Genomic DNA, 12,236 nt, shown 5'->3' with positions numbered 1-12,236 from the left:
GGAAAAAGGGCAATGCCACGAGGAAGCAATGGGCCGTCCCTGTCACATCAAGTTCAATGCTGGCCATGAGATTAAGTTGTCACACAATTCCATAGATCCAGCATTTTTCCTTCCCTTGACCCTCACCACCCAGAGCCCTATCATACTGGCCTGCCTTCATTTTCTCACTATCTGAAGTCACTCTGTTTATTTGTGTCTTGTGGCTTCCCATGCTCTGGTCTCAATGTCTGTGTCCTCTCGAGGTCCATGACCTGAATGTGGTGGCATTTGGGAGGTGACTATGCCATCAGTGTAGAGCCCTCACAAATGGGATTAATGTTCTTACCAGAGAGATTGAGTGAGCTTCTTGCCCTTTCAACCAAATAGGGACAAAGAAAGCAAGCCAACCTGTGAGTAACCTGTCTCAGTTAGGGTTCTATTGCTGTAAAGGGATGACATGACCATGGTAACTCTTATAAGGGAAAACATTTAATTGGGGCTGGCTTACAGTTTAAGAGATTTTCTCCACTGTCATCGTGGTAGGAAGTATGGTGGCAGGCAAGCAGACATGATAATAGAGACATAGCTGAGAGTTCTACAACTGGATTGTCAGGAGCAGTAAAAGAAGGTGACACTGGGCCTGGCTTGACGATCAGAAGTCATAAAGCCTACCTCCAGTGACACACTTCCTCCCAGGAGGCCACACCTCCTAATAATGTCACTTCCTATGGGCTTTTGGGTGCCACAATGAGTAAATAAAGTACAGTCTTCCCTACCCTCTAGGAGTTGGGCTTCTAATCTATCTGGGCCATGAGCCCTCTGTAATGGAGCAACAGAAGAAAATCCCACTAGGTATGTGGAGGTCCACTGGAGAGGACCCAGGAAAACCTGTTTTAGATGTTATGGTACAGGCTTTTCCATCACAGAGAAAAGGATGCTGGTCATGAGATTAAGTTGTCACATGTTTTTGTCTTTTGTTTTTGTTTTTGTCTGCCAAGATTCATATCGCCAATTCCACGATGCTGGGATCTGGGGGTTAGACCTCTGTCAGCATTCTTCAATAAGCCTGTGTGGAATGGCTTTCTTAGGGTTCGTAGGAAGAGGGTCCCATAGTCTGTGGCACAGCTTCTTGGTGATTAGTGATTATAGTGTGGCATCAGAGCAGAGACTTGAAAGATAATGCATTTGATCAGCAGCAGGAAACCACAGAACTAGAGGCATTTCCCTTCCTGCTTCAGGAATTTCTCAGAGACCATTTATTTCCCAGGGACCATGCTTCCTAGGGACTATTTCCCAGCAGTGTAACAAAGATGTAATTGTTTTCTTGGTCTTCTTTTTAAAATCACAATCGGAGTCAAAATAATAGTCCTATGGTGAGAGCGTTTCTGTCTTTCCCTGTTGGTTTTCACTTGTTTACGTTGTTCTCATTTTTAGTGGGAAGAAGTCAAGAAAAAAAGAAAAGGAAGAAAACCTCCCTTCAGACTTTATCGCCTACTAACATCTACCATTGCGTCTGCTCCCTCTCCATCTGCTTCTGCCTCCATGAAACATATCTTCCTTAATTCTGACCAAAGATGAACACATTTTTCTGCACAGACTTAGTGACCTGGGTTTAATCCAAAGGTTATGATTTAATCTCGACTTGTCCATACATAATAATAATGAATTAAATATATCTATATATTTAAGACAGGGTTTCTCTGTGTAGCCCTGGCAGGCCTGGAACTTGCTTTGTAGACCAGGCTGACCTTACAGAGATCCACCTGTCTCTGCCTCATGAGTGCTAGGATTAAAGGCGTGTACCACCACACCTGGCTCCCACTCCCCACTTAATTTTTTAATTAAATATTAAAATCTAATGCATTTCTCTAAATTTAAGGGGTTCTTTTTCCTTTAAAGGTATTTCATTTTATGTGTATGAGGGTTTTGCCTCCTTTGTGTATGTGTACTACCAACATGCCTGGTGTCTGACAAGGCCAGAAAATGGTGTCAGATCTCCCAGGAGAGTGTTAGAATCCTGGGATTGGAGGTACAGATGGGTATGAGCTTTCGTGTGGGTGTTGGAAGAGAGCCTTGGTCCTCTGCAAGAGCAACGAGTGCTCTTAACCACTGAGCCAAGTCTCCAGCCCCAGCCCTTCATTCTTAAGTGTGAATCCCATACTCCCTCTGAATCTGAGTTTGGGACCCCTCTCCCACATCTCCATCCTTCGTATTTGTAACTTGCCAGGCCACACTGTGATTGCTCACGTGTGTCTGCAATCACAACAGAGAAATTGTGCAAGTTGTAGGAGTTGTTTCTATGGCTGCATAACTGTATGTCCAACTGTTTTTTATTTTTTGAGGTAGAATCTCAAAGAACTTTTAATTAGTTCTGCTTTAATGGATAGAAACACCTAAAAATACTTTTAACATATTTACAGGCAACTTTCTTTTGCATCTTTTATTTTTACGTTTTTTTCTTTTATTAGATTTTTTTAAATTTACATTTTAAATGTTATCCCCTTTCCCAGTTTCCCCTCCAGAAACCTGCTATCCCATCCTCCCTCCCGCTGCTTCTATGAGGGTGCTCCCTCACCTACCCACTTCCTCCCACCTCCCTGACCTGACATTCCCCTACACTGATTCACCTAAAGTTGGCAGGAACAAGGGCTTCTCCTCCCATTGATGCCTGACAAGGCCATCCTCTACTACATATGCCCCTGGAGCCATGGATCCATCCCTGTATACTCTTTGGTCGGTGGTTTAGTCCTGGAAGCTCTGGGGATCTGGTTGGTTGATATTGTTGTTCTTCCTATGGGGTTGCAAACCCCTTCAGCTCCTTCAGTCCTTTCTCTAACTCCTCCATTGGGGTCCCTGTTCTCAGTTCAATGGTTGACTGCGAGCATCCTCCTCTGTATTTGTCAGGCTCTGGCAGAGCCTCTCAGGAGACAGCTATATCAGGCTCCTGTCAGAATGCACATCTTGGCATTCACAACAGTGTCTGGTCTTGGTGACTGTATATGTCATGGATTCCAAGGTGGGGCAGTCTCTACATGGCCTTTGCTTCAGTCTCTGCTCCACACTTTGTCTCCATATTTCCTCTGGTGAGTATTTTTGCTTCCCCTTTTAAGAAGGTCTGAAGCATCCATTCTTTCTTCCTTCTTCCTGAGTTTCACGTAGTTTGTGAATGGCGATTCTGAACCCTTGGGTTAATATCCACTTAACAGTGAGTACATACTATGTGTGTTCTTTTATGATTGGGTTACCTCACTCAGGATGATATTTCCTAATTCCATCCATTTGTTAAAATTTCATGAAGTCATTGTTTTTAATAGCTGAGTAATAGTCCATTGTGTAAATGTACCACATTTCCTTTATCCATTTCTCTGTTAAAGGACATCTAGGTTCTTTCCAGGTTCTGGCTATTATAAATAAGGTTGCTATGAATGTAGTGGAGCATGTGTCCTGGTTGTATGTTGGGGCATCTTTTGGGTATGGCTGGGTCATCAGGTAGTACTGTGTCAAATTTTCTAAGGAACTGCCAGACTGATTTCCAGAGTAGTTGTACCAGCTTGCAATCCCACTAACAATGGAAGAGTGCCCTCTTTCTCACATCCTTGCTAGTATCTGCTGTCACTTGAGTTTTTGATCTTAGACATTATGACTGGTGTGAGGTGGACTCTCAGGGTTGTTTTGATTTGCATTTCCCTGATGACTAAAGATGTTCAACATTTCTCTAGGTGCTTCTCAGCCATTCAATATTCCTTAGATGAGAATTCTTTGTTTAGTTCTGTACCCCATTTTTAATAGGGTTATTTGGTTCTCTGGAGTCTAACTTCTTGAGTTCTTTGTATATATTGGATATTAGCCCTCTATCAGATATAGAATTGATAAATATCTTTTCCTAATCTGTTGGTTGCCATTTTGCCTCAATGACAGGCCTTAAAGAAGCTTTGCAATTTTATGAGGTCCCATTTGTCAATTCTTGATCTTAGAGCATAAGCCATTGGTATTCTCTTCAGAAAAATTTCCCCTATGCCCATGTGTTCGAGGTTCTTCCCCACTTTCTCTTCTATTAGTTTCAATGTATCTATATTGTGTGGAGGTCCTCAATCTACTTGGACTTGATCTTTGTACAAGGGGATAAGAATGGATTGACTTGCATTCTTCTACATGCTGACCACCAGTTGAACCAGCACCAGTTGTTGAAAATGCTATCTTTTTTCTACTGCATGGTTTTAGCTCCTTTGTCAAAAATCAAGTGACCATAAGTGTGTGGGTTCATTTCTGGGTCATCTGTTCTATTACAGTTCTACCTGCCTGTCTCTGTACCAATACCATACAGTTTTTTTCATTACTGTTTTGTTATATAACTGGAGGTTAGGGATGGTGATTCTCCAAGAAGATCTTTTATTGTTGAGGATAGTTTTAACTATCTTGGGTTTTTTGTTATTCCAAATGAATTTACAAACAGCCCTTTCTAAGACTGTGAAGAATTGAGTTGGAATTTTGATAGGGATTGCATTGAATCTGTAGATTGCTTTCAGCAAGATGGCAGTCTTTTCTATATTAATCCTGCCAATCTGTGAGCATGGGAGATCATTCCATCTTCTGAGATCTTCTTCAATCTCATTCTTCAGAGACTTGACGTTCTTGTCATATAGATCTTTCACTTGCTTGGCTAGAGTCACACCAAGGTATTTTATATTATTTGTGACTATCGTGAAGGGTGTCATTTCTGTAATTTCTTTCTCAGCCTGTTAATCCTTTGAGTAGAGGAAGGATACTGATTTTTTTTTTTAGTTAATTTTATATCCAGCCATTTTGTTGAAGTTGTTTATCAGCTCGAAGAGTTCTCTGGTGGAATTTTTGGGGTCATTTAACTATACTATCATATCATCTGCAAATAGTGATATTTTGACTTCTTTTCCAATTTGTATCCCTTTGACCTCCTTTTGTTGTCTGATTGTTCTGGCTAAGACTTTGTGGACTATATTGAATAAGTAGGAAGAGAAGGGGCAGCCTTGTCTAGTTCCTGATTTTAGTGGGATTGCTTCAAGTTTCTCTCCATTTAGTTTGATGTTGGCTACTGGTTTGCTGTATATTGCTTTTTAGTATGTTTAGGTATGGGCCTTGAATTCCTGATCTTTCCAAGACTTTTAACATGAAGGGGTGTTGACTTTCGTCAAATGCTTTCTCAGCATCTAATGAGAGGATCATGTGTTTTTTTCCCTTGAGTTTGTTTATATAGTGAATTATGTTGATAGATTTCCATATATTGAACCATTCCTGCATCCCTGGGATGAAGCCTATTTGGTCATGATAGATGATTGTTTTGATGTGTTCTTGAATTCGGTTTATGAGAATTTTATTGAATATTTTTGCATTGATATTCTTAAGGGAAATTGGTCTGAAGTTCTCTTTCTTTGTTGGGTCTTTGTGTAGTCAAGGTGTAAGCATAATTGTGGCTTCATAGAAGGAATCGGGTAGTGTTCCCTCTGCTTCTACTTTGTGGAATAGTTTGGAGAGTATTGGTATTATGTTTTCTATGAAGGTCTGATAGAATCCAGCACTAAACCTATCTGGTCTTGGTCTTTTTAAGTTTGGGAGACTTTTAATTCTATTCCTTTATTTCTGTTGCTTTTATTTCTTTAGGGGTTATGGGACTGTTTAGATGGTTTATCTGATCCTGATTTAACTTTGGTAACTGTTATCTGTCTAGAAAATTGTCCATTTCATCCAGATTTTCCAGTTTTGTTGAATATAGGCTCTTGTAATAAGATTTGATGATTTTTTTTAATTTCCTCAGATTCTGTTGTTATGTCTCCCTTTTCATTTCTGATTTTGTTAATTTGGATATTTTCTCTGTGCCCTCTGGTTAGTCTAGCTAAAAGTTTATCTATCTTGTTGATTTTCTCAAAGAACCAGCTCCTGGTTTTGTTGATACTCTGCATAGTTTTTTCGAGTTTTTTTGTTTCTACTTGGTTGATTTCAGCCCTGAGTTTGATTATTTCCTGCTGTCTACTCCTCTTGGGTGTATTTGCTTCTTTTTGTTCTATAGCTTTCAGGTGTGCTGTCAAGCTGCTAGTGTTTTCTCTCCCCTGTTTCTTTTGGGAGACACTCAGAGCTATGAGTTTTCCTCTTAGCACCGCTTTCATTGTGTCCCATAAGTTTTAGTATGTTGTGTCTTCATTTTCATTAAATTCTAAAAAGTCTTTAATTTCTTTTTTAATTTCTTCCTTGATCAAGTTATCATTGAGTAGAACGTTGTGTAGTTTCCATGTGTATGGAGGCTTTCTGTCATTTTTGTTATTATTGAAGACCAGCCTTAGTCTGTGGTGATCTGATAGGATGCATGGGATTGTTTCAATCTTCTTGTATCTGTTGAGGCCTGTTTTGTGTCCGATTATATGGTCAGTTTTGAAGAGGGTACCATGAAGTGTTGAGAAGAAGGTATATTCTTTTGTTTTAGGATGAAATGTTATATAATATCTGTTAAATCCATTTGGTCATAAGTTCTGTTAGTTTCACTGTGTCTCTGTTTAGTTTCTGTTTCCATGATCTGTCCATTGATGAAAGTGTGGTGTTCCTACTTATTGTGAAAGTCTCCTACTATTATTGTGTGAGGTGCAGTGTATGCTCTGAGCTTTAGGAAAGTTTCTTTTATGAACGCAGGTATCCTTGCATTTGGAGTATATAGATATTCAGAATTGAGAGTTCATCTTGGTGTATTTTTCCTTTGACGAGTATTTAGTGTCCTGCCTTGTTTTTTTGATAACTTTTGGTTGAAAGTCTATTTTATTCTATATTAGAATGGCTACTTCAGCTTGTTTCTTGGGACCATTTGCTTGGAAACTTTTCCCCCCACCTTTTACTCTGAGAAAGTGTCTGTCTTTGTCACTGAGGTGCATTACCTATATGCAGCAAAATGCTGGGTCTTCTTTACATACCCAGTCTGTTAGTCTATGGATGTCTATTGGGAAATTGTGTCCATTGATTTTGAGTGGCTATCTTCTTTTGGTTAGTTGAAAGATTACTTTCTTGCTTTTTCTAGAGTGTAGTTTCCCTCCTTGTGTTAAAATTTTCCATCTATTATCCTTTGTAGGACTGGATTTGTGGAAATACATTGTGTAAATTTGGTTTTGTCATGGAAATCTTAGTTTCTCCATATATGGTGATTGAGAGTTTTGCTGAATACAGTAGCCTGGGCTGGCATTTGTGTTCTGTTAGGATCTGTATGACATCTGCCCAGGATCTTCTAGCTTTCACAGTCTTCTGTTGGGAAGTCTGGTATAATTCTGATAGGTCTGCCTTTTTATGTTACTTGACCTTTTCCCCTTACTGTTTTTAATATTCTTTCCTTGTTTCCTGTGTTTGGTGTTTTGAATATTATGTGATGGGAGGAATTTCTCTTCTGGTCCAATCTATTTAGAGTTCTGTAGGCTTCTTGTATGCTTATTGGCATCTTTTTCCTTAGGTTAGGGAAGTTTTCTTCTATGATTTTGTTGAAGATATTTCCTGGCCTTTTATGTTGGGAATCTTCACTCTTTTCTATACCTATTATCCTTAGGTTTGATCTTCTCATTGTGTCCTGGATTTCCTGGATGTTTTGGGCTAGGAGCTTTTTGTGTTTTGCATTTTCTTTGATATTAGTGTCAATGTTTTCCATGGTATCTTCTGTCCCTGAGATGATCTCCTCTATCTCTTGTATTCTGTTGGTGATGCTTGAGTCTATGACTTCTGATCTCTTTCCTAGGTTTTCTATCTCCAGGGTTGTCTCCCTTTGTGCTTTCTTTATTGTTTCTATTTCCATTTTTAGATGATGTATGGTTTTATTCAATTCCTTCACCTTTTGATTGTGTTTTCCTGTAATTCTTTAAGGCATTTTTGTGTTTGCTCTTTAAAGGCTTTTACCTGTTTACCTGTGTTGTCCTGTATTTCTTTAGGGGAGTTATTTATGCCCTTCTTAAAGTCCTCTAACAACATCATGAGATGTAATTTTAAGTCAGAATCTTGCTTCTCTGGTGTGTTGGGGACTTGCTATGGTGGGAGAACTGGGTACTGATGATGCCAAGTGGCCTTGGTTTCTGTTGCTTAGGTTCTTGCACTTGCGTCTCACCATCTGGTTATCTTGATGTTAGCTGGTCTTGCTGTCTCTGACAGTAGCTTGACCGTCCTCTAAGTCTGTGTGTCAGCACTCCTGGGAGACCAGCTCTCTCCTGGAGGGGTCTGGATACAGAGAGCTGTATCACAGGGTCAGCTCTGGGAGCAGACAGAAACCAGAAGAATCGTGTCCCAGACTGTTCCTTGGTTCCTGTGTTCTGAGAGCTCTGGGCAGGTCTCTCTGAGTAGAAGCGGTGCTCTTACCTGAGTTCTCAGGTGTGTCAGCACTCTTGGGAGATCAGCTCTCTCCCAGCAGGATCTGGGTACAGAGAGCTGTAACACAGCATCAGCTCCTGGTGCAGACAGAAACCGGAAAGCTGTATGTTCAACTTTTAAAACAGTGCCTGGCTTACAAAAGGCTTTCAAATGTAAGCTGAATGAAGAATGAATGAATGAATGAATGAATGAATGAATGAATGATGGGAACTGGGGAGATGGATCTGTCAATACAGTGCTTGTAGGTCTCATCTAAAGAGCTGGGCAGGATGAGCAGAATGTCAGCACCCAACTATAATCCCAGCTTTGTGCAGGCAGAAACAAGAGGATTCCTGTGTACTGCACAGCCAAACTCAAGCAGCAAGTTCTAGGTTCTATGAGAGACCCTGTATTAAAAATTAAGATGAGGAGAGATTAAAGAAGGCACCCTGTATCAATCTCAGGTTTCCACATGCACAAGCGTGTGCACGCACGAACAGAGAACAGGATGAATGCTTTAATACAGCGTATAATCAAACAGGTTAAGGTGTATGCTTCTTACCACCTCCCCAGTGATTTTTACTCCATTTCCTTATCTTTTGAATGTATCGACACACTGACACTCAGCAATGTTAAACAAGCAGATTGCTATCCAAACTTTACTTGATTCACATTCGGAGTGAATTCAGATATACAGTGAGCAAAGGATTCAGTGATTTTTCTCTGCCAAAGCCTTGCAGTAACGTACAGGGCTGGTAGAAAGGGCAGACTTCTCACATTTTGAACTTGAGTCACTGTTCACAGTTACTGTGTCATTTTCCATATGTATTTGCATAAATGACTTTAAGGTGATTATTAGAACTTATACATAGTATGGAATTTGGGCGTTATTCTAATTTTTAAAAGATTTACTTATTTATTATATATAAGTACACTGTAGCTGTCTTCAGACACACCAGAAGAGGGCATCAGATCTCGTTACAGATGGTTGTGAGCTACCATGTGGTTGCTGAGATTTGAACTCAGGACCTCTGGAAGAGCAGTCAGTACTCTTGGCCGCTGAGCCATCTCTCCAGCCCGTGTTGTAGTAATTTTTTTAATCTCAGTCAGTGGTTTCTAGTCCACCTTGATCATTCAGTTCCCAAATAAAAGACAAACAACTCTTGTTTTTGTTTTGTTTTTATGTGCTCTGACTGCATGTATACCTGCAGGCCAGAAGAGGGCATCAGATCCCATTACAGATGGCTGTGAGCCACCATGTGGTTGCTGGGAATTGAACTCAGGACCTCTGGAAGATCAGCCAGTGCTAAGACAAACAACTCTTATATTACAATAAGTCGTATGCACTAGAGCTGGGCAGATATCTACCCTCTATACTATTATGTCTACTTCCCTGCCATTAATCCCGAGATATGAGAGCCATGTTCCTCCTGAGCCAGTCTTATTCCAATTGGCCAGTCCTCATAGCCATGTTTCATGATTCAACAACCCCATAGTGTCTTCTCTCTCCACCTTCTCCTCTCTCCCCTCCTGGTCTCCTGCCTCAGACCTCAAGCCCAGGAACTGCAACCTCACCTATCTCTCTCTGCCCAGGTATAGGCTGAAGGCATCTTTATTCAACCAATAGTTTTAAATTAAGGGTCAAGGTTATAGAGAATCACGTGGTGTACATGATGATTCTCTCATATCTGGGGGCAGGATTTGGCATTACAATTCATAGAGAAAAAACTCAACAGGGCATCTTTGGGCCTAGTCTAGAAGTCACTTTCTGGGTGAATATATGTATTCTCTCTGTGTGTGTGTGTGTGTGTGTGTGTGTGTGTGTGTGTGTGTGTGTGTGTGTATACAGTGAACTTTATTGGTGATAATCAAGAGATTAGGAATGACCACCCTAACCTCCCCCCATTATTATGGGGGTCTGGGATTGAAACTGTGAGAGAGATACTCAGTATTGGGAGCCGAGTTAGGACAGAGACTCCACAGCAACCAAGGGCCTCTGTTTTGCTCTCAGTGCCATTGCTGGGGTGGGTGGTCCAGGGTTTCTTATTCCTTGGAGGCCATGTAAGCCACGAGGTCTACAACCCTGTTGCTGTAGCCATATTCATTGATACCAGGAAATGAGCTTTACAAAGTTGTCATTGAGAGCAATGCCAGTCCCAACATCAAAAGTGGAAGAGTGGGAGTCGCTGTTTAAGTTGCAGGAGACAACCTGGTCCTCCATGTGGCCCTTTAGTGAACCCTTGGATGCCTGCTTCACCACCTTCTAGATGTCATCATGCTTGGCAGGTTTCTCCAGGCAGCATGTCAGATCCACAATGGCTACCCTGAGGGTAGGAACATGGAGGGCCATGCTAGTAAGTTTCTGTTCAGTTCTGGGATAACCTTGCCCACAGCCTTGGCAGCACCAGTGGGTTCAGGGATGATGTTCTCATGACATAGCTTTCCAGAGGTCCTATCCACAGTTTCTCTGAGTGGCAGTGATGGCATGAACTGTGGTCATGAGCCCTTCCACGATGACAAAGTTGTCATGGATGACCTTGGCCAGGGGGTGGGGGGTGGGTGTGGGAGGGGCTAAGCAGTTGGTGGTGCAGGATGCATTGCTGACAATCTTGAGGGAGTTGTCATATTTCTCGTGGTTCACACCCATCACAAACAAGGGGGCATCAGCAGAAGGGGCAGAGATGATGACCCTTTTGGCCCCGCCTTTCAAATGGGCCCCAGTCTTCTCCATGGTGGTGAAGACTCCAGTAGACTCCATGACATACTCAGCACCAGCATCACCCCACTTGATGTAAGCAGGATCTCGCTCCTGGAAGATGGTGATGGGCTTTCAGTTGATGACAAGCTTCCCATTCTCAGCCTTGACTGTGCCATTGAATTTGCCATGGGTAGAGTCATACTGGAACATGTAGACCATGTAGTTGAAGTCAATGAAGGGGTCATTGATGGAAACAATCTCCACTTTGCCAATTGTAGAGCAGAAAGGAGTTCTGGTAACCAGGCACCCAATATGGCCAAATCCATTCACACTGACCTTCACCATCATGTCTATAGGATGTGGCTGGTACTGCATGAAAAGATTCGGCCATCTCTGGAACAAGGAGTGGAAAAAGGAAAGAAAATTGCTACAAAGTTCTGAAACAGAGGGCTGGTGTGCTGTACACACATGTATACATCACACATAGGCACATGCATGTGCACAGACTCATACACAGAGAAAGAATGTCTAGAATGGTGCAGTGAATCACCACTTTCCCCCTAGAATATGAGTATTTGACCTTGTGGTTGAAATCAGACCTTTAAAGCAGAGCATGGAAAGGCAGAAGGAAGCTACGATACTCCTGGGCTTTCTTTTGTTTCTGTTTTTCTAATGGACTATCGATTTCAAATTTTAATACCAAAATAAAGTATAGATTTCTTCTTCCCAAAAAAATAAGGATCTAAAAAACCTCACATTAATAAAAGATTTGCAATTATACAAAAAATAATCTGGCACTTAAACTCAGCCAATCAATACAATTTTACAAATCAAAACGAAATTTTTTCATCTGAAAACGTGAACCTGGGAAAACCAAATGTGAAATGTAACTGGAAAATTACAAATTTTTTTCTTCCAAAAAATACTAAGCACCCCCGACCCCTAAAAGTGATGTTAATTCAATAATCTGCCTTCAAGTTAGAATATATTGTCAGGTCCAAATACTCCCCCAAATTCTGGTGCCCATGCCCCTCTATGGAAGGAGCCAATCTTCGTCACCCTCAGAAGGAGCGAAGAGCGATTGTGGTTAGCACAGCAAAGCGCATGTGGCCTCCACGCTCACCCAGTACCCTGGTTCCTCTCCATTACCCTATCCTATCCTAAATTTCCACAGCTCACAGGCTTCCCTCGCCCCAGCTTCTCATTCCGTATAACCCTGCTC

The 12,236-nt window shown here is 41.4% G+C and overlaps 1 pseudogene; it reads right to left on the bottom strand.

The window, feature by feature from the left end:
• Window positions 1-10,546: 10,546 nt before the first annotated feature.
• LOC116895337 lies at window positions 10,547-11,359 on the bottom strand (annotated as a pseudogene).
• Between the last annotated feature and the right edge of the window lie 877 nt (window positions 11,360-12,236).

This window comes from Rattus rattus, chromosome 3 (genome assembly GCF_011064425.1).
Source record: "Rattus rattus isolate New Zealand chromosome 3, Rrattus_CSIRO_v1, whole genome shotgun sequence".
Taxonomy (NCBI): domain Eukaryota; kingdom Metazoa; phylum Chordata; class Mammalia; order Rodentia; family Muridae; genus Rattus; species Rattus rattus.
Note: the sequence above shows the minus strand (reverse complement) of the source record. Positions and strands in the feature narration are given on the sequence as shown.